General features: G+C 37.7%; 1 non-coding gene across 1 annotated transcript; it reads left to right on the top strand.

Annotated features, from left to right (window-relative positions):
* The first annotated feature begins 20,629 nt into the window (after nt 1-20,629).
* LOC141723018 (small nucleolar RNA R71) lies at nt 20,630-20,736 on the top strand. Its single transcript, XR_012576012.1, has one exon. It is a non-coding gene; the product is annotated as a small nucleolar RNA R71 (small nucleolar RNA).
* The last annotated feature ends 3,782 nt before the right edge of the window (nt 20,737-24,518 follow it).

Here is a 24,518-nt window from a genome sequence, read left to right as displayed (position 1 = left end):
GACCAGAGCCTTCAACCTCCTTACTCAAGATAATGGGAATTCCCACTCTTGGGATCTTATCAGGGAGACCGTTCTTGTAGAACGTGGCCTTTCTCCCGTTCCTAAAAAAGTATGTTTCCTTCCTTCTCTAGTTGTCTTCATTTCTCCCACTTTTTACTTTTTCTAATTTCTTAATTCACTTATCTTATTCGTTGCAGTGGCTGAGAAGATCGAAGAGGCTACAAAGCCTAAAGACTTGGAAACGACCAGGATGAAACGTGCCGGGAAGATCTTCAAAGACCCGCACCTCGGGGATCGCTTCCCGGAGTTCCTACTCCAGGCGAAGGAAGCAGGCGAGGAAGGCCCTATCCAACCTTTACGTACAAAACAAAAACCAGGGGCTTTCTTCCAACCCGCATGGGGAATCCGGGGAAAGGATTCGATTTTTGGCAACACAGTGCTTGCTAAGGAATGGTCTATGCATTCCATTTCTCCTGTGGATTATCATGATCTTGTCCTTCAACAGAACTTGGAGGCTAACTAGCTTTTCGGAGCTCAGGCCTTGACTACGGTACGTCTTTTTCTTTTGATTTCTATAGCTTCCTGCCGTAATTTTTCTTGTTTCTCACTTTCCCTTTGTCTCTTGTAGGTGAACGTCCACTTCCAAGGGGCAATTCACCAAGCCAAGGCTTGGAAAGTTGGTCTGGAAGACACAAACAAGAAGCTGAAGGAGGCTAACCAGCGTATAGAGGCTCTTGAAGCCCAACTTGCCTCCTCAATTTCTGATCTTGAAACGACCAGGGCTGAGATTATTATTCTCAAGGCTCAAAAAGACAAAGCCTTTGACGGCTGGATGGATACTCAAGAATTCAAGGATTTATGGATACTCAAGAATTCAAGGATTTAATCTAATAGGTTAGATTAAGCCGAACGCTTTTTATTATGACTTGGTATTCTTGATACCTTACATGAGATGGGTTCAACCCTGATAAAATCTAAACATATCTTCTATTACTAAATACATAAAAATCCTAAGTAGTCAAAGCTTCAAGGTGCTTTTAAACTTACTTGTCACTCTGAAAAGTGAAAATCGTGCTTTAACTATTTTACACATAGTAAACCTTCAGGTTTTGCGCATGCCAAGTCCTCGGGACTTCATAACCATCCATAGTTTCAAGTTTATAGGTTCCTCTACCTTGAACACTCCTGACCTTGTATGGCCCTTCCCAATTTGGGGCAAGCTTCCCTTTCTGCCCTACACTAGAAGCTTCTACCTTTCTTAAGACTAAGTCACCCTGTTTGAAGAACCTTTCTTTAACCCTTAGTTGTAGTAGAATGAATCTTTTTTCTGATATTCCACTATCTTCACATGTGCCTCATCTTGCACTTCATCAATTAGATCCAGGGCTAACCTTTGCCTTAGCATTTTCCTCCCTCAGAATGTACTCAACATGGCATTCATCGAATTGGGTCATCACAGCCCTTACTAAGCGGACATACTTAGCCATCGTATCATCCCTTGCCTCAAACTTTCCCTTTACCTGGGATATGACCAGCTTCGAGTCTCCACAGACTTTTAAGTTCTTGACTCTAAGTGTCCCTACTAAGCCAAGACCAGCTCTCAGAGTTTCATATTGGAGCTACAAGCTTAACACCAATGCTTCGTGTCTTTAGAACGCGAAAGTATACACTTCCTGAGCTTTCCTCTATCTCAGATGAAGCAAACTTTGATAATGCATCTGCCTTAGCCTTTTCCTCCCTCGAAATGTGCTCAACATGGCATTCATCGAATTGGGTCATCACATCCCTTACTAGGCGGACATACTTAGCCATCGTATCATCCCTTGCCTCAAACTCTCCATTTACCTGGGATATGACCAGATTCGAGTCTCCACGGACTTTTAAGTTCTTGACTCTAAGTGTCCCTGCTAAGCCAAGACCAGCTATCAGAGCTTCATATTCTGCTTCATTGTTTGTGGTCGGGAAGTCTAACTTCATGGCATACTCAATCAAGAACCCATCAGGGCTTTATAAAACCAATCCTGCTCCACTTGAATTTATTTTTAATGCTCCATCAAAATAGAGCACCCAATATTCTTTCTCTTTATCATCATGTTCTTTGTCCCCCTTATCAACTTCCTTGTCTTGAGGTAAGGTATCTCCCTACCCCTCGACTTCTTGGTTGGGTATGGTACATTCCACCACAAAGTCAGCTAACGCCTGGGCTTTTATTGCCGTTCATGGTTTATACTTGATGTCGAATTCTCCCAGCTCTATTGCCCACTTGATCAACCTCCCACTAACCTTGAGACTGTGAATAATATTTCTCAAGGGCTGATTTGTTAGCACTTCAATCTTATGAGCCTGAAAGTAAGGACGCAACTTTCTCGAAGCCATTACCAAAGCTAAAGCAAACTTCTCAATAGTTGAATAATTCAGCTCATCTCCATGCAGAATTTTGCTGACATAGTATACGGGTTTCTGGATTTTCAGTTCCTCCTTAACCAATACAACGCTCAAGGAATTATCTGAAACAGCCAAGTATAAGTATAAAACTTCATTCAAAGTTGGTTTGGCCAACAACGGGGACTGGGCCATATATTTCTTTAATTCTTCAAATGCCTTCCGGCTTTCCACACTCCATTCAAAATCTTTGACCTTCTTTAAAGACTTGAAGATCGATGACCACTTGTCCCCTGACTTGGAGATGAATCGTCCCAGCGCATCAACCCTTCCTGTGAGCTTCTGAACATCTTTGATAGTTTTTGGTGGTTCCATGTCTAGGATTGCCTTTATTTTATCGGGATTGGCCTCGATTCCTCTCTTGGAGACCATTAATCCTAAAAACTTTCCAGACCCTACTCCGAAAGCACACTTCGTAGGATTTAACATCATCTTATGATACCCCAGGACCTCAAAAGCTTCCCTCAAATGGGTTATATGGTCAGTATTTACTAGACTCTTGACTAACATGTCATCAACATAGACTTCCATAGTCTTGCCAATAAGATCCTTAAAAATTTTATTTACCAACCTTTGATAGGTGGCTCTTGCATTCTTGAGACCAAATGCCATAACAAGATAACAATAAACACCAAAGTCAGTGATGAATTATACCTTTGGAATGTCGTCCTTGTGCATCTTGATCTGATTATATCCACTAAACCCATCCATAAAGCTCAACATCTCATGCCCAACAGTGGCATCAATCAAAGTATCAATCCTTGGTAACGGTAAATAGTCCTTAGGACAGGCATCATTCAGATCAGTGAAGTCTACACACATCCTCCATTTTCCATTGGCCTTCTTCACCATTACAGGGTTTGCTAACCATTCTGGAAATTGAATTTCCTCAATGAAACCAGCCTCTAAGAGCTTCTCTACATCCTATTTTATAGCTTCTTGCCTCTCTGGAGCAAAACTTCTTTTCTTTTGCTACACTGTCTTCTGATTTGGGTCCATATTCAGCTTGTGAGTAATCAGTTCCGGGTCTATGCCTGGCATATCAGCTGCTGACCATGCAAACACGTCACAATTTTTTGCAAAAATTTCACCAACTTCCCTCTAAGGGGCTCCTCGAGTGTGGCTTCAATAAAAGTCACCTTCTCAGGATCCTCGGGGGCTAAAGGAATCGAAACCAAGTCTTCTGCTGGCTTTCCTCTTTTCTCATCATTCTCTCAGATATCCAGATCTTCAATAGGAAGTACCTGCCGCCTAACTCCATCTGCCCTCAAAGAGGCCACATAACAAATTCTAGCCATTTTTTGATCTCCTCTCTCTTCTCCGATCCCATCCCGGGTGGGAAACTTCATAACTGAATGGTAGGAAGAAGGGACTGCCTTGAAGGCGTGTATCCCTGTTCTTCCCATGATAGCGTTGTAAGTTGAACTAGCCTTCACCATCACAAAGTCCAACATCTGAGTTTCTTGCCTTGGTTCATGTCATATTGTTGTTGGCAACTTGATTCTCCCTTCTACAGGGAACTCCACTCCCGCAAATCCATATATCGGCAAGTCAATTGGGGTAAAAAGGTGTCACGGAGCAAGATATCCACTGAAGCACCATTATCCACAAGGACCCTTCTCACCGGGTTGTTCCCTATTATCGAGGTTATGACCAGCGGGTTGTCATGGGCAAATTTTATACCCTCCAGATCAGAATCATCAAAAGACATTATTACTCCTGTCCTGGCCCTCTTCGGGACTTCCCCAATAATATGCATAACTTCTCGGGCATATGCTTTCCTGGAGTTCTTAGATAATCCAGCAGCAGTTGGTCCTCCAAAAATTGTGTTTATCACAGGCTTTCAGGGTCGCGGTCCTCCGAAGATTGTATTTATCACTGATCCCCTAGGTTGGGGATTTCTCCCCTGATCTTCTTGATCTCTTCTTCGATCATCAAAGTTTTTTCTCACGTTGTTGCTCCTGTCTCCTCCATCTCCAGTGTACTTGTTCAATCTCCCTTTTCTAATAAGGAACTCAATTTCCTCTTTCATCTTTCAGTTGCCTACACTCATCGGTGTCATGACCAACATCCTTGTGAAATCTACAATACTTGTTCTTTTCTAGCTTGGCAGGATCGGCCTTCAAGGGCTTAGGCCAACGAATATCTCGATCTTTCTCAATTTCCATTAAAATTTGGCTCCTTGGAGCATTCAGCTTAGCATACTCAGTGAACATTTATCCAGGTCCTCCTATCTTCGGAGTTGAGTCAGGGTTTTGCTCAGTTCTGGGATACTTGTCCTTAGCGATGTATTCCAGATCAGTCTTTTGTTTCTTGCCTCCAGCGGGCTCGTTGCTCACGACTGTCTTCCTCATACTCTCTTCCACTTTGATGTACTTCCATGCCCTATCTTGGAGCTACAACATGCTTTCAGGGGGGCGTTTGGCCAAGGACATCTTGAAAAATTCATCCCTAGTTCCCTGTTGCAGTGCTATCATGGCTACCTTGTCATCAAGGTCCGGAACTTTTAAAGCTTCCTTTGTGAAATGATTCAGGTAGTCTCGTAAGGATTCCTTCGCCCCCTGCACAATGCTCATGTGGGATGCTGAACTTTTCTCATGCACTCTCCCACTGATGAATTGCTTAATAAAATCCTGACTTAATTCTCTGAAGGACCCAATATAGTTTGGGGGTAAACGACTATACAACCTTTGAGCCATACCCGATAGGGTTTGAGGAAAGGCTCGACACTTAATAGCGTCATTCACGGGCTGTAGCAACAGTGCATTAGAGAATGTCCTGACATGATTGGAGGGATCTCCAGTGCCATCATAAGCTTTGATAGTGGGCATCTTGAACTTCCTTGAGATATGGACATTCATTATTTCTTCAGTGAATGGTGGGGTAGGATCATCAGGATCTTCGAGGGGAAGAAGATTGCTTGGATCAACGCTTGGGACAACAGCCCTTGTCTGTATCGGACCATCCAGGTCTATGATAGGGGGAGGATTCATCCCCCTTGGAGGTAATGGGGGTCTGGTGTTCTGGTGCGATTCCAAGTCGCGCTTCAGCCTTTGAATCTCAACCTCATGAGCCCTGATCCTTTCCTGCACTTCTTGGGAATTCGTCCCTTGGGTGCTCCTCGGACGTTGGCGACCATCAGCCATCGGCTCTTTTCCAGCATGCCTCCTTCTTGGGGCCACTTCATCATCTGAAGATTTGGAGTCTCTCTCAGTGTAAGGACCATAAAATTCCTGACCCTCAGGGATAGGAGCCAAACCTTGTATATAGGGGGCGATCGCCCTCGTGCTTCACTCCGCCCAGCATGTCCGCTTCCTTCAACCTCGGGGTAAAGGGGCATCCTACATGGGGGTTAGTAGTCACAATAGTCGAATATTCATACCCAATGGGTCGAGAATTCACATGTGCATGTAGTTGTTGAACTTGGGGATTAGTACCTTGAGTAGTTGAGGGAATCGTCCCTTATGGCTGAGATTCAGTTGCCCCTATCTGAGATTCTCCTTTTGTGGCTGCATAAGTTGAATGAGGAGGTACCTCCATGATTGACGAAATCACTTGGGCTGTCCCCGCTGGTGTTCCTCCTTCAAGGGCTCTAATTGTTCTCCATGTTCTTGCCATGATTGTTGTTGTGCTTTCCCACAGACGGTGCCAAATGTTATGGATTAAAAACTAAGGTATATAATTGCTGTGTTTATTACTAAGGATCGTGAGCTTTGAGGCTCGATTTGACTGCTCTTGTGTTTCGTGACTCAATCTGCCTTAATAAGATGCCTACGTACCTTGCTGATTGCCAAGGATCAAGTCAAAAAATGAAGTTCTGATTTGTGGGGTGAGGCCCTTATATAGATGTTCGGAGTCCTTGAATTGGACTTGGTATAGGAGACTTGGTAGTCAATTCTCAGAATTAGAATGGACTTTGAAGTCCTAAGTGGTAGGAAACTGATTCCTTATCCTTCTAGATCCCTTGGAGGCAAATCTGCAAGGATTTATGTCCTTATTGGGACTCTTGTTAATAGCTGATTTTTCCCTTATTAATTAATTATGAAATTAATTAATATTCAGGGTTTTGGGCCTTCTTTGTTCCATCAGGCCTGATCTGATCCATGGGGCCTGATCAATGTGTTAACCTTTTTGGTCTGAATGTCATACATCTTCTTATTGGGCCTAGCAGCCCAAATCATGTGTAATTAATGTAATATCCTAATTACATAATCTGGATTTATTTATCCCCTATCACAATTAAAATTAATTAGATCAATTAATATTTGAATTAATTGACCAATTAATAATTAATTATCAACTAAAATTAATTAACTAATTAATTCAGATTTATTTTTAAATTAAAAATAATTTTTGGAATTAAAATAATAATTTTTAGAATTTTGAATAATTAAAATCGAATTTCTTTAATTAAAATAAATAGAAAATATGATTTTTAAATAATTTTAAAACAGGAATCCAAAATATGTAAGTTTCTGAAACTATAGGGACTAAACTGTGTCTTCTTCAAAACTTCGGGGACGAATCTGCAATTTTTGCAGTGGTCGCTGTCGTTTTCGCATGAGGTCACCGGAAAACACGATTCCGGCCACCACATGCCACAAAACTCTCCAGAACTGATCTACTAGCTATCAGGAATTTGTACATGCTATCAAAACACAGAACCATTCACAGATTTGGCCGGAAAATGAACAAGAAACTAGCCGTCGCCGGTGAGTTTTATTTTCTTCGATTTGGTCGATCCAGGAATCGTCTGTTGTTAACCTATAAATGAATAGATTGCAAATTCTACCAGGAACATGATACAATAATCAAAAACAACTGATAACCCTCAGGGTAGAACGCCCAAATTCAATTGAAAATATTCATAGTTCATATAAACCCTAATTCATAATTTCGAAAATCAAACATCAATTTCAACATGTTATTAAACTCCAAATCAGTCATATAATATACCAAAATGACCAGGAAGAAAAGATCTACAAAATGCAAGCATCAAATCATGCAAACATCATCTCGAACTAAAATTCATAATTTAATTTAAAATAATTCAAAATTAAATAAAAATATAGAAAAATACCAGTTGTTTCTGCAGAAAAACAAGTCCTGGAATTTGAAAGTACTCTTCAAAACCTTTATTTTGTAAATACAGACTTGGTCTCAGCACTTTGGTTACACGTATTACGAGAAGATAATATAATAGTTTAATCAAAAGATCTCGTTTCTCGAAAGTACGGGTTTTATCAATTTACCGAAACTAATATTGTATCGAAAATTTTGCGCCGGGACCCGCACGGGGAAAACCGTACTCCGGATCGAAAACATCAAAACATGGAAATTGCTCGAAATATTGCAAATGGATTAGGAAGGAGTTTTCCCGAGACTTCTGGGTTGCAAAAATGTAAAAACGGTTGAAGTTGGTTGATTCTCGATTATACAAAATAGTTTATAAATACTCGGAAAAATAATTTATTAAATCCATAAATCTTTTATAAAATCATATAATAACATAAAAATTAATAGAAAAATATGACAATTATCTACACTTTATTTTGAACATATAAAATTTAAAATACTCAAATTTTATAATATTTAAATATCCAAATACATATACCACTTAACAAATAATTTGCAGAATAATCACAGGATAAATACAGAATATTATTTATTGACAAAAATAATTACACGATATATCCCAGATATTACATCATTCCCCCCTTGAAAGGATTCGGTCCTCAGAATCTCCTAAAAAAACAAATGAGGGTACTTTTCTCGCATATCTCTTTCTAACTCCTAGGTTGACTCTTCAACCTTTGGGTTTCTCCATAATACTCTTACTAACTTTACAACTTTATTCCTTAACGCTTTCTCTCTTTCTTCTAGAATCTCTATTGGACTCTCTACATAAGATAAATCTGCCTGAAGTTCTATTGGCTCGTACTCAATTATATGACTGGAATATGGATTATACTTCTTAAGCATCAATACGTGAAAAACATTATGAATGTGCTCCATGTGCGGGGGTAGTGCCAGTTCGTAGGTTACTTTGCGGACACGCTTCAAAATCTCAAAAGGTCCGATGTATCTAGGACTCTGCTTTTCTTTCTTTCTGAATCTCGTCAATCCTTTACACAGTGACACTTTCAACAATACTAAATCTCGTTCTTCAAATTCTATATCCTTTCTTGATTGATCTGTGTACTTTTTTTGACGGTCTTGGCCTGCAATTAACCTTTTCTGAATAACTTCAACAACTTCTTTTATCTGTTGCACCAATTCGGGTCCAAGTATCTTACGTTCTCCTATTTCATCCTAATATACTGGTGATCGACATTTACATCCGTAAAGAGCCTCATAGGGTGGCATCCCAATACTGGCATGGTAACTTTTATTGTAAGCAAATTCTACTAAAGGTAAATACTTGTTCCAACTTCCTTTGAAATCAATAGCACGAACGCGTAACATGTCATCAATTGTCTTAATCTTTCTTTCGCTTTGACCATCTGTTTGTGGATGGTAAGCTGTACTCATATTTAATCTGGTTCCCAAACATTCTTGAAAACTTCTCCAAAATCTCGAATTAAATCGTGGATCTCGATCAGATACGATAGATACAGGGACTCCATGACGAACTACTATCTCCTTCAGATACATATTAACCAACTTGTCTAGTGAAAACCTTTCATTTATAGGCGGAAAATGAGCTGACTTAGTAAGTTTTTCCACTATAAGCCAAATGGCATCGTGGTTTGCTTTTGTCCTTGGTAATCCAACTATAAAATCCATTGCAATATGCTCCCACTTCCATTCTAGAATCTCCAATGGCTGCAATAGTCCACTTGGTCTCTGGTGCTCTGTCTTGACCCTCTGACATGTATAACATTTGCTGACCCATTCCGTAATTTCTCTCTTCATATCTGGCCACCAATAATTTTTCTTTAAATCTCTGTACATCTTGGTACTTCCTGGATGGATTGAATACCTTGAATTATGAGCTTCCTGTACAATTTTATTCTTTAACCCTGTTACTGGTGGAATCCAAATTCTGGAAGAAAACCTGAGAATACCTTGATCATCCTTTTGAGTATACAATTCTTCACCTACAAACGATTGATGTCCTGATTCATTACTTCCTCTTGACACTTCTTCATCTTCTCTAACAATTCTTGTTGAAAGGTCATACTATACATTCTTTCTTTATCAAGCTTGCAAACTCTGATTTCCAATTCCAATTTATGAAATTCCTTGTATAATTCCTAGGTTACTGTCAACACATTCAACTTCTCTTTTCGACTCAACGCGTCTGCAACAACATTTACTTTACCTGGGTGATAATTAATCGTACAATCGTAGTCCTTGATCAACTCCAACCATCTTCTATGTCTTATGTTAAGTTCATTTTTTGTGAATATATACTTCAAACTTTTATGATCCATATAAATCTCACATTTTTCTCCATATAGGTAATGTCTCCAGATCTTCAAAGCGAATACTATGGCCGCTAGTTCCAAGTCATGAGTAGGATACTTCTGCTCATGAGGTTTCAGTTGTCTCGATGCATATGCAATAACCTTGGCGTGCTGCATCAGAACGCAACCTAATCCCTTATGAGAAACATCACTATAGATTACAAAATTTCCTTGATCATCTGGAAGTAACAAAACAGGTGCCGTGATTGGTCTCCTCTTCAATTCTTGAAAACTTTCTTCACACTTATCGTTCCATATAAACTTTTCATTCTTTCGGGTAAGCTTCGTCAAAGGCGTCACAATCTTCGAGAAATCTTGAACAAACTGTCGATAATATCCCGCTAATCCCGAGAAACTTCTCATTTTTGTTGGTGTTTTTTACCTTTCCCAATTTGTAATAGCTTCATTTGTCGGGTCCACTTTGATTGCTTCATTAATGACTATGTGCCCTAAAAATTGAACTTCCTCTAGCCAAAACTCACACTTTGAGAATTTAGCATACAACTTTTCCTTTCTCAAAATTTCCAAAGATATATTCAAATGCTCCGCATGGTCTTCTGCTAACCTCGAGTAAATCAAAATATCATCTATAAACACAATAACAAACTTATCCAAATACTCCTTAAAAATTCTATTCATCAAGTCCATAAACGTTGCTGGGGCATTGGTTAATTCAAAAGACATTACTAAGAATTCATAATGTACATACCTTGTTCTAAAAGCTGTCTTTGGTATATCTTCTGGTTTAATCTTCAATTGGTGATATCCCGATCTCAAATCAATCTTGTAGAAATACCTAGCTCCCTTCAACTGGTCGAATAAATAATCAATTCGAGGTAATGGGTACTTATTCATGATTGTAAGCTTATTGAGCTCCCGATAGTCGATGCATAATCCCATGCTTCCGTTTTTCTTCTTAACAAATAGTACGGGTGCACCCCATGGGGATACACTGGGTCTTATTACTCCTTTATCTAATAATTATTGCAACTGCTTTGATAACTCCTTTATTTCAATGGGCTCCATTCTATACGGGGCCTTGGATACTGGTTCCGTTCCAGGTGCTAAGTCGATTGCAAACTCAATTTCTCTATCTGGAGGAAGTCCTGGTAACTCATCAGGGAATACGTCTAGAAACTCACTAAATACTGGAATATCTTTAAGTTTTGCTGGCTCCTGATTTCTATCAATCACATAGGCAATAAAATGCTCACATCCTTGTCGTTGTAGATTCTTAGCTTGGATCATTGTTATGAACTTCTTCGCTTGCTTCTGACCTTTAAACATTACTACTTTCTCATCTGGCGTCTTCAAAATTACCTTCTTATCACGATAGTCTATCTGAGCATCGTGCTTAGATAACCAGTCCATTCCTAAAATAACTGCGAACTCTCCTAATTTAAATAGTATCAAATCCATACAAAACTTATTAACAGAAATCTCAATCTCACAGTTCACACAAACTCGATTAATAAATACATGTTCTTGATTTACTAATTCTACGATCATTATTTCATTTAACTATTCAACTGGACAATTTAACTTAACAAAGTCCTTAGAAATAAATGATCGAGTTGCTCCCAAATCGACGAATACTTTTGCATATAAAGAATTCACAATAAGCGTACCTGCCACAACATCAATGTCCTGGATAGCATCCTTCACAGACATGTCAAAAACTATGGCCCTTGGAGTCTCATTCACTACTGGAGTGGATCATATGATTCTCAATGCATTACTAACTAGGGCTGGCGTCTTGCAATCCCTTGCTACGTGTCCTAGCTTTTCACATTTAAAACATGTAAATCCAATTGCTTGAACTTTGACTACTGGATTCCGGATAGGCTGGTCCTTATTCACTGACTCTCTGGCTGGCTGGTTACGGCACTCCCTTGAATAGTGCCCTTCTGATTATACTAATAACATACCACATTCAACTTATTCCAAACACATCCATGTTTCTTCCCACATACTTGAGAATCTGGTAAAGTTAATCTCGGCTGATTTGGCCGGTTCATAGTGGTTGGACGGTTGCCTTGTCCCCCATCTCCTGCATTTTACTTCTTGAAATTAAAATTTCTCCCTGGCTGAAACTTGCCTTTCTTCTGATTAAAATTTGGAAACTTCCGTACGTGGTAAAACTTGCGAATTTTAATTTTTATATGTCTAAAATAAAGTATAGATTATTTTGATATTTTTCAGGCAATTTATATGACATTTTATGATTTTATAAATAATTTATAGATTTAATTAATTATTCTTCAAATTAAATATTAATTATTTTGAATAATCGAGAATCGTCCAACTTCAACAATTTTTACGTTTTTACTACCCGGAAGTCTCGGGAAAACTCCTTTCTAACCTAATTTGATTATTTTGAGCATTTTCCGTTTTTTGACTTTTTCGATCCAGAGTACGGTTTTACTTTTAAGATTCCCAGTACAAATTATACGATATTATTTTCATTTCTTTAAACTGATAAAACCCGTATTTTCAAAAAACGGGATATTTTGATTAAACTATTATATTATCTTCTCGTAATTCGTGTAACCAAAGCGCTGAGACCAAGACTATATTTGCAAAAAGCCCGGTTTTGATAATTATCCTAAAACCGGTACTGAATTGGATCAGTTTTATTAATATTTAATGATTATATATTTTATTTTTATATCAGATATGATCCAACAGAGTACCAATATTCCGTAAATATAAATAGCCAATACACTATCTTATTTTGTACAGATAAACACAAATAATCAGTATTATCTTATAATTATCCATAGAAAATACGTATAATCATCGTGTTCTTCATAATCAAACGAGGATTCGAAGGCATTATCGAACTCCGATTTGGGCGTGCAAGTAGTCAAATCGAAGCTCTTAACGAGTACAATCAAGTTCTACGATCTATACCACTGTAGAAACATCAAGTAATTTTCTATTTATTTTATTAAATTTGAATTTAATTGGTTTAAATTAGGGCTTTTTATTTTTCGATGTTGTTTATGTGATTTGATGATTGCATGTGGTAGAAAACTGAATTCTTGTCATTTTGATATATTATATGACTGATTTTGAGTTTCATAACATAAAGAAAATTGAGTTTAATTTTCGAATTTAAAAATTAGGGTTTGAATGTTCTTGAATATTCTTAATTGAAATTGGGATTTTAACTTCTGTTGATTATTTGATTGTTGTAATTATATGAATAGATTATAAGTGTTAAGGGCTTCATTTTGGTACCAGAAACGTTGAATATGGTTTAAAAACGATGAAAGTCGAAGGTTGGTCGGAGTTTCGCCAGCGTTGCTTCGATTTAGGACGGAGATGAAAGATTACGAGTTGGTTGTTGTTATTGATGTGTAAGGGTTTCTGGAGTAATTTAGAATAGAATACCGTTGAAAACAAAGCCGATTGATGCGTGTTTTTCCGGGAATAAGGTCGCCAGAAGTCGGTTGTACCGCTGGAATCTGGGAAATTACCAAAACCCGGCCGGATTCAACCCAACCCGATGCCTATTCTTGGTGACCCGCGTGGTGACCCGGGTATGACCCGCTTTTGATCTATTTTTCTCCAAAGATTCAATCTTAGTTCTGTTTCTGTGAATTATTTTTCAAAATAGTTCAAAAATTGTATCTTCAATTTCTAAAATTCATTTTTAATTTCTAAAATTCATTTTAATTATTTATAAATTCAGAAAAAAAAAATTGAATTATTTAATTAATTAACTTTAGTTAATAATTAATTTTTTAATTAGTCAATTAATTTAGATATTAATTGATTAATTAAATTAATTATTTATAAATTAATTTTAATTAATTATTTAATTGGATTTAATTATTCCTTTTTATTTAAAAATTATGAAAGATAGTTTTGAGCTTTAAAAAAATTATTTTCAAGGCTCGATAATTATTATTAAATTATTTTAAATCCAGTTTCGGGTATTTCAACCTTGTTATTTATTTGTAAAATGATTATGATACCCGTTTTAATGGAAAATGTTCAAAAATTCGTATTAAATACTAAAAAAATCATTTTAACCCAGAACCTTCTTTAAAAAATAATTTCTATCGAGTACCTTGCGTGATATGTGCTATGTGCTATCTGATTAATGTGTTATATGCCTATGTGTTTATTGTTTGATGATTTTAGTCTTAACTTTTAATCCGTACGTCGGATTTGGGTGAAATGAAGGGTAGAAAGAAGCTTGTAACATCTATGTGACGATTAGAAAAAGTTGAGAATTAGTATTAATAGATACTCGTAATGTCTAGCAGAGGAAGCGAGGCATAGAAAAGGAAAAAAGTGATCAGTGAATAGAATCGATAGACGAGTGCAAGTGAAGTGGAAGTCAATCGAGATAAGGCAAGTATTCCTTAGCCTTTTTGTGATTTGTTGTAAGTGTTCTGAAACTTTCTTGAGATATATCGTAAGTACCATAATCAGTTCATATTTTATATTACAAATTCTTTGAATATACCTGAAATATACCATATGTCAGCATGTGATAGTTGAGTTGCTTAACCCTAAACCCTGATCATATCATTTCTTACTTTAGCTGCAAGCCTTATTTCTTATAATTCCTCAATTGTTGATTTCCCAGATATTAAACCACACAAATACGATACTACTCCACAAATATATATACACCATACACCAAACACTAGGACAAAATTTCTTGAACATACATAGACTTATATATTCTCCAACACATTGTAACATCAAAGAACTAAACCCTGTACAACCATTGAACCATTGTTCATTTATTACCTGATTCTTCTACGGGCTTGAAGCCATTCTTTATACATACCTTGATATATCCTAGTGATACCCATGAATTACTTTATGATCTGAGACAAATGTTTTATCAATGTCAATTATGATTCTATTTTATTGAATTACAATGTTTATTATATTGAATTATTTTAGAATTGGATATTTTTTCTTAATGTGGACCATATTTATGGTCATATTAGGCCAATGTGTTCCTTGGATCCAGTATATAGAGTAGAGCTGTGTGCCTTGCTCTGGGTTAGCACGTGACTGATCAGCAGCCTGACCTTGGTGTTTCAAATTAAATGTGAATATCCAATTCTAATAATTTCTTAATAAAAAACTTGATTCATCTGAATCATTTTAATTAATCATTTTTTAACCCCAATTATTGATATTATGACTTTTATTTAACTAGTTAGCTCACTCTTGCGAATAAGTTTATGTTATTCAACAGTTAAAAATGAAATTGTTGGTAGCGAGGATCCCTAGTCCAGTGTGTGAGCTAGGATTCCAGGTTGAGTTGGATCGAGCTAGAAAGAGCTTTATATTGTAGTTTTGAGTTATGCAAGTTTGTAAGAATGATTTCATTATCAGTTGTAAGTTAAACTAGTTGGGATTTGGTATGATATAATAATAGTTTAGGTTGTAGCTTGTTTTCATACTTTAACCTGTTGCGATCCATGGTTGTGTAAATAAGGGTCATTGCATATATATTTCATATACAGGTTTATATATTTTGTGTGTGTGTATGTTGTGAACCCCAAACTTCTGACCCGGGTTTGGAGGGCATCACAGGTTTGGTAATAGAGCTACAGGTTATAAGTCACTAAAACAAGCCTAGATTTTCAGGATTGGGTAGAGGGTTCAGATTAGAGATAAGCGTTAGAAAGATAGAACGTCGAGAGGTTGAGTGCAACTTTATAATAGTTTTTTGGTACGATTCATGCGGTAATTCGAGATTTTTATTGTTAGGGAGAAAACACGCGCTAATATTCACGCAAGTATACGCGTTCGCAAGTAGTATAAGATATAAATCAGATTCGTTCCCACAGAGACTGGTTTAGGCTAAGTTCAATTTATGCACCTATGCAACAATGTATGGTTATCGCTCAATGCTAAGACAAATAACAAATTGGGTTTTGATTAAACTAAGAGATTATACTAAATAACATTAACTAAGAGAATTCAGGTTGAATTACTATATATGACAAACATGGGATCCTAACTTCATTAAATACTTCATTCAATTGCCTTATTGTTCTTATCCTTAGCATGTGATGGTGATGACACTAATCAGATAAGACGAAACTGATAAACGCCAACCTTCGTTGCACGAGTACCTTTCTACCAGACATCCACAAAAGAGAAAGAAGCTGAATAGGCACCAATTATATTGAGACCCTATATGTCTATAGAATTTGACAACATAACGGTTTAAGCACAAGTTATCTATCTTGATTACATAGGGCAAGTAAAACAGTTAGAGTTACCTACGAATCATGCATACAATACATGAACCTATGCTAGCATGGCAAGTTCTAAACTTTTATATTCACTGTCGCTTCAATTAAGATTAACACGCTATCTTATATGTTACCTATGCACATAAGACGAATAAGCACAACCAATACTAGGATATCAATCAATCACCACACACCAAGATATCGAAACAATTAACTATTGAAATCCATAAGTAAATCCGCTAGAACCCCAAGACAACGATTAGCCCATAATCGAACACATCGGCACCATGGGTTCTAATGAAAGCATGGTATAAAACAAGGTCTTAATAAACTGAATAATAATCAAAGTACGAATAAATGAGATCTAGGTTTAACAAGAACAAAAACGAGAATCCAAAGTTACAACTAATTCAAAGAACCACAAGTTGAAAACAAGATCTTCTTTTTCGGAGTTGTTCTATGCTTCTAGGTCTTCTCCTTGGTATCCCAATCTTCCCGGATGATGAAAACCCTTTTTTTAAGTATATATACGCCCCTAGTGGACCTGGACCCTTAAAATCGTCAAATTCCACTCAAAAAAGGCTTTTTCAGCGAAATCAGCGACCAGCCGCGCCCTGAGCGGGCGCTCATCTCTCCTGAGCGGGCGCTCAGCTCTCCTGAGCGGGCACTCAGCTCCTGGGCGGCCGCTCAGCTTTGCTGAGCGGGCGCTCAGCTACTGACTGGGAAAAATTTCTGATGAATCTTGTTTTGGCCATAACTTGAGTTCTACTCATCAGAATTAGGCGATTCTACTGCCCACACGAAGCTAACGAGATTCTCTACAGCTTGACAATGGACTTGGCTTCCAAATCTGAACACTTTCTATCATATTTCCTTTAAAAGCTCATTTCTTCATATAACCGATACCTGAAATGCAATAACACAAAAACACATCAAAATACCAACAACTTGAGTCCAAAACACCAATTTAAGCTTGTAAAAAAGCATTCCAAGTGGATATAAAATCCACTTATCACACCCCCAAACTTGAATCGATGCTTGTCCTCAAGCATAAACAAACTCAAAACTACAAAACAAACCTAATGCATGAATGCAACTACGTGAATGCAACTAAATGATAATGCAATCGATCCCCTCTGAATAACCATAACCAAATGAATAAGCCAATGCCTCTAAGAATGCAATAACTTGAAACAGAGTTCGAATAAATCCCATAAACCAACTCACAAACCAGAAACGTGCGTGTGTGGATGCTTAATAGATATACTCTCGATACTAGATCAATAACCATAACTTATCTATCATCGAAACAATCAAAAGTTAATAAACAGAATAGACAATAAACGCATTATGACTCACAACACCTCCTTTCTACTAGAGTTATACAAGGATTCACACTATTATTGAACACATAACAAAGATGCTTATTTGATCGTGTAATGAATGAGGTCCCAAAAGACTTATGAAATAATACCCATGTAGCGAGCGTTAGGTTAGCGGATCCCAGACTATAAAAGCCTTAGGTCACTAGGCACAAAGTCCCCTAGAACTTAATAACTCGAGTATTCAAGAGCTCACTCTTGATCAATTATGCATAAACCATACTTTTTCTTCTTCTTTTTTTTTTCTTTTTTTTCTTTTTTTTTCTTTTTTTTCAATAATTTCTGAATGAGTGTGTTTCGCTCCATCTCATTCAACCCTAGACTACTCATAAAAATATGAGTCGTCTACTAGCCATTTGACGCCTAGCCTTACAACAACTAGCAATGAAATCCAAGTTTTTCTCCAGATAAAAAAATTAGTGTTTTTACGTCATTACTAGAATATCACAAATTCTAAATATAACCAAGTGATTAAATCTCAACAACAAACAAGTATGATCATGATCTAGATCAAATGCATCCCTATAAGACTTTGTGAAAATATTTGTTTCTGGCATGCAAATCAATTCATTAGGTCATAAACATCCCTCTATTCGTCATCACCACACTCAAATCAACATCAACTTATCAAATATCATAGTTCATCTTAAGGGAGCATGCTAAATATGCATGCAAATGCAACTATATGAAATCACATAAAAATAAACAAATATATCATAAATGAACAATCATACAAAAATATAAATGAACTATAACTAAACATGCAACATGAATCTATATGAATCTATATGGACACACACACTACTAATCCTTACATTATCACCCCCAAACTTAAAATTTTCAATATCCTCATTGAAGGTAATAATAAGGATTTCAGGCATACCTAATTAGCGGGAGAATCACCCTCATCGGGTGGAGGATCAGGTGGCCAATCAACCTCGCCACTAGTGTCTCGAACAACAGTACCGAAAGCATGTGTCAAATCTTCAGCAAAATATCGGTGGATGACGTGCATGGCCTCCATACGCCTAGTCACTTGTCTGTACTCCTCATCACCAAGACTAAACCTATAAAATGTCTGTGGGGCATGAGAAGAACCCTCTATAGGCACTGAAAGATCCGTCCAGTCACTCTCTACATCATCAAAAATATATCCCAACCCATTATCATGGGGTGCACCTAAGAATGAATAACTCAAGTGATCTGGCTTTCGGTTGAGCTCAAGTATGGGAGCTTCTTGAATAAATGGTTCAAAACGCTCCTGAGAAATTTTCATCTCTGCTAACCCAAGAGAATCGCATGTAAATCCAACTTCCTCTTCCATGGAGGTGCATTCAAAACCTGCAGTTGCTCTGCTCCTTCCTTGTCATCAATAACTGATTTCTCCATTAAGGATCTCTCTAAGGTCTCTGACTCTGGCAATTGCTCAAGCTCTGAATTTACTACAGAGTCGACCCACTCTACTTTAAAGCACTCCTCTTTAGCTGTGGGTAACTTTATTTCCTTGAACACATTAAAAGTGACCTTTTGATCGTAAACCTTCATCGAAAGCTTTCCTTTTTGCACATCGATTATAGTTCGGCCTGTAGCCAAGAATGGTCTTCCCAAGATAATGGGAATCTTCTTATCTTCCTCAAAATCAAGAATTACAAAGTCAGCAGGAAAGATGAGTTTATCCACCTTGACCAAGACATCCTCCACTATACCTCGTGGATTAGCAAGGGAACGGTCAGCTAGTTGCAATGACATGTATATTGGTTTCGGATCAGGCAGACCAAGTTTCTTGAAGATAGATAAGGGCATCAGATTGATGCTAGCTCCTAAATCACATAAATATTTGTCGAATGACAAGTTTCCGATGGTGCAAGGAATAGTGAAGCTTCCAGGATCTTTAAGCTTCGGAGGCAACTTCTGTTGCAGCACAGCACTGCATTCCTCCGTTAGAGCAACGGTCTCTAAGTCATCGAGCTTCACTTTCCGAGAGAGAATACCTTTCATAAACCTCGCATAGCTAGGCATCTATTCATGAGCTTCAGCGAAAGGTATGTTGATATGAAGTTTCTTGAACACCTCCAAAAACTTCTCAAACTGCTTATCCGGCTTTTTCTTCTGCAGCCTCTTAGGAAAAGGAGTTGGAGGATAGATCTGTTTTTCCCCTATATTACCCTCGGGAGGAGTGTGTTCCACAATAGTCTTCCTTGGTTCCACCTTTGCTTCCTTATGCACACCTTCTTCAGCAACAACTGCATTTTCTAAAACTTGAGATTTTTCAGGCTCTTCGTCTTGCTGAATTTGGGGGATTACGACCTTTCCAGACCTTAAGGTGATGGCGTTCACATGTTCTTCAACTTCCTTCTTTCCTGGATTGGCTTCTGTATCACTAGGAAGCGTTCCTGGTGGTCGATTCAATAAGGCATTATCAATTTGCCCTATTTGGTTCCCCAGAGTCTTGATAGAAACAGGCTGGCTTTGGCATATAAGAGCCTGGTTTTTGCACATAAGCCTCAACTCCTCCAATTCAGATTTTTCATTCAAAGATAGACCTGCAACATGAGTTTGTTGTTGAAGTTGGAGTTGTTGCTGAAAACCAGGAGGGTTGAACAGCTTATTTCCAAACTGCTGGAATGGCTGTTGCATCGCATTCTGATTGTTGTTCCAGCTGAAGTTAGGATGATTCCAGTTGTCAGGATGATAAGTGTCTAGAACTGGTTGCTACGATCTCTGAAAGTTGCTGACAAACTGAGCTGAGTCACTAGATATAGCACATTGCTCCGTCGCATGCGGACCGGCACACAGCTCACAAACACTAATTATCTGTTTAACACCATAGTTAGCCAGAGAATCGATCTTCATAGACAACGCCTTTCGTTGAGCAGTGATAGCCGTAGCTGTATCCACCTCAAGAACTCCTGCTACCTTGCCCTGTGGACATCTCTGGGTTGGATACTGATATTCATTAGCAGTCATCAGTTCAATTAGATCATAAGCTTCCTTATAGCTCTTTGCCCATAATGCTCCGCCTGATGCTGCATCGAGCATGGGTCTGGACTGTGCTCCCAACCCATTGTAAAAACAAGTGATGATCATCCAATCAGGAATTCCATGATGAGGACACTTCCTAAGCATCTCCTTGTAGCGCTCCCAAGCTTCATATAAAGATTCTCCCATTTGCTGCGCAAATTGAGTAATAGTGTTTCTGAATGCAGCTGTCTTCGCCATAGGGAAGAATTTAGTGAGAAACTTTTGAGCAAGATCTTCCCAAGTAGCAATTGAACCAGCTGGTAGAGAGTGTAACCAGCTCTTAGCCTTGTCACTCAGAAAGAATGGGAATAGTCTCAACTTCACAGCATCTTCAGAAACACCGTTGAACTTGAAGGTGTCGCAGATCTCTATGAAATCCCTAATGTGTGTATTGGGATCTTCCGTTGGAGAACCCCCAAACTGGACTGAAGTCTGTACCCATTGAATTATGCCAGGCTTGATCTCAAAGGTATTAGCTGTGATAGCTGGCCGGACAATGCTAGATTGAATGTCATTGATCTTGGGTTGAGAAAAATCCATCAAGGCTTTCGTTCGTGTTGTTGGATCTCCCATTGTAATGAGTACCTGAAACACAAACAAATAAACCGTGAAAGTAAAAGAATCCGAGTCAGTGAACTTTAACGACCACTGATGACAAGCACATAAACTAAAAATTAACACCGAGTCCCCGGCAACAGCGCCAAAAACTTGTTAGGGCGAAAACGCGCGCTAATATTCACGCAAGTATACGCGTTCGCAAGTAGTATAAGATATAAATCAGATTTGTTCCCACAGAGACTGGTTTAGGGAAGTTAAATTTATGCACCTATGCAACAATGTATGGTTATCGCTCAATGCTAAGACAAATAACAAATTGGGTTTTGATTAAACTAAGAGATGATACTAAATAACATTAACTAAGAGAATTGAGGTTGAATTACTATATATGACAAACATGGGATCCTAACTTCATTAAATACTTCATTCAATAGCCTTATTGTTCTTAACCTTAGCATGTGATGGTGATGACACTAATCAGATAACACGAAACTAATAAACGCCAACTTTTGTTGCACGAGTACCATTCTACCAGACATCCACAAAAGAGATAGAAGCTGAATATGTACCAATTATATTGAGACCCTATATGTCTATAGAATTTGACAACATAACGGTTTAAGCACAAGTTATCTATCTTGATTACATAGGGCAAGTAAAACGGTTAGAGTTACCTGCGAATCATGCATACAATACATGAACCTATGCTAGCATGGCAAGTTCTAAACCTCTATATTCACTGTCGCTTCAATAGAGATTAACACACTATCTTATATGTTAGCTACGCATATAAGACGAATAAGCACAACCAATACTAAGATATCAATCAATCACCACACACCAAGATATCGAAACAATTAACTATTGAAATCCATAAGTAAATCCGCTAGAACCCCATGACAACGATTAGCCCATAATCGAACTCATCGTCACCATGTGTTCTAATGAAAGCATGGTATAAAACAAGGTCTTAATAAACTGAATAATAATCAAAGTACGAATAAACGAGATCTAGGTTCAACAAGAACGAAAACGAGCATCCAAAGTTACAACTAATTCAAAGAATCACAAGTTGAAAACAAGATCTTCTTTTTCGGAGTTGTTCTGTGCTTCTAGGTCTTCTCCTTGGTATCCCAATCTTCCCGGATGATGAAAACCCTTTTTTTTAAGTATATATACGCCCCTAGTGAACCTGGACCCTTAAAATCGTCAAATTCCACTCAAAAAAGACCTTTTCAGCGAAATCAGCGACCAACCGCGCCCTGAGCGGCCGCTCAGCTCTCCTGAGCGGGCGCTCAGCTCTCCTGAGCGGGCGCTCAGCTCCTGGGCGGCCGCTCAGCTCTGCTGAGCGGGCGCTTAGCTACTGACTGGGAAAAATTTCTGATGAATCTTGTTTTTGCCATAACTTGAGTTCTACTCGTCAGAATTAGGCGATTCATCTGCCCACGCGAAGCTAACGAGATTCTCTAAAACTTGACAATGGCCTTGGATTCCAAATCTGGTCATTTTTTTATCATATTTCCTTTAAAATCTCATTTCTTCATATAACTGATACCTGAAATGCAATAACACAAAAACACATCAAAATACCAACAACTTGAGTCCAAAACACCAATTAAACTTGTAAAAAAGCATTCCAAGTGGATATAAAGTCCACTTATCACTTATCTTGCGATATGATTTTCAAATAACGGCGATGACAGATCCTAATATCCCTGTACCATCTGATCATTCAGAGCCTTCTATTCGTGGACCATAATCCCCCTGCAGATCTGATCCACACCCTGTTCTTCCATCAGTATTAGTAGTATTACCTCCTTTTATGATAGTTGCACCTCTTCGACCTATTCCACCACCCCTGTTGTGAGACTACCTATTCGAGGACCCCTCACCTGCTGATTCTGGTTCTACTGGACATTCAGCTATTAGTGCATCTTCTCAGTTTACCCCACACCCTATTCCCTACTATCAGTTTGAGGTCTGTCTTATAGGGAAACAACATCTGCGAGGAAAGATTCGAGAGCTACAACATATTGTGAGTACTCGAGATACTGAGAAAGGTGGGAAGGAGCTTAGAGAGAAGATTCATGTATTCCTGAGGATAGCTGCTACCTAGTTATATGGAGTCACTAGTGAGCATGCCACCCTTGATTATATTATAGAGTGGGATAGATGGGTTTTGAAGGAGTTCGAGGAGATTGGAGATGCAGAGTTTCCTTGGAGTTTGATGTTGGTGTTGTGACAGATGTTATATGTATAGTAGTGATGTGGTGTGATATTAGCAGACTTTTGTTATATAGAATAGACTTGCTGACTATTGGATAGACCTGTTGTACTTAACGATATCAAAAATGATGATGGGAGTATCACCAGTAGTACTAGATGACAGCTTTGAAGTGAAGTTACGAATAAGATAATATGCAACAATAACTGAAGTTTTTATCGACTAATGAAGGCAAAATGGACCCAATAAGGGGTAAAAGATAGATTGAAGTTGATCGATTCTTATGTGATTATTTCCTTAATTTGGTACCTTATTATGGTTAAGAAGGGCAACAACCAACTCATATAGTAATAACGACCAGATGTGCGATTTTTAAAATTTTAAACATGTTTTTGAAAGAGATTTTCTTAACGAAATTTCTAAAAGTTCTTCATATAATTTTTTTTAAAAAAAAATTGGTTGTCAAATTACTACTTGAGTTTCTTGTTTGCTATAAGACTCAGATTACCTAGAAGAATACTTGTTCTAGACCTAGTTTTGTTAACTTAGAGGGCCAAGTGGAGCCGTTATTACGGAGAAGTTTCAAATTTTCCCGATAAAAGAGTGATAATCTTGTTTGATAGTATTAATAACATAATCAACATATGGAGACGTTACTTATCTAATTCTTGAGATTATTAAAGTTTAAAGAATTCGTTGATATAAAAGAAGCCCGAGTATGATCGAAGAAGATTGAGAAAATTTCTAGACTTCTCCAAAGGAAGAATATTATTATTAGCAAAAGAGTCGATATCTTGGATGATCAGTGGTTATTTTAAGTGGTATAGACAAAATTTGAAGTTATGATTGTAAATTTCGTAAGAACGTAATTATGGTCGAATTATTAAAATTAAACGTGGAATTATGAAGCTAAAGATACAAGACTTAATAAGTAAGAATCTATCATAGTGATCAAATTATGAAGGCATTTCAGAGGACTTAATAAGTAGGAATCTATCATAGTGATTAAATTACATAAGTGAAATATGGATGGTGACCATCGGTATCATTCTTTTTTACAACACTACAGTGTATATTCTTCTTGATTCTTGAAAAAGTTTGAACCTCTTTCATTAATAAGTTGTATGAGGCGATGAGAAAAAAGAAGATTATTGTATTCCTTTCAAAATCATTCTTCCCTTAA

This window comes from Apium graveolens, chromosome 4 (genome assembly GCF_009905375.1).
Source record: "Apium graveolens cultivar Ventura chromosome 4, ASM990537v1, whole genome shotgun sequence".
NCBI lineage: Eukaryota > Viridiplantae > Streptophyta > Magnoliopsida > Apiales > Apiaceae > Apium > Apium graveolens.
This window is presented reverse-complemented; position numbering and strand designations above follow the sequence as displayed.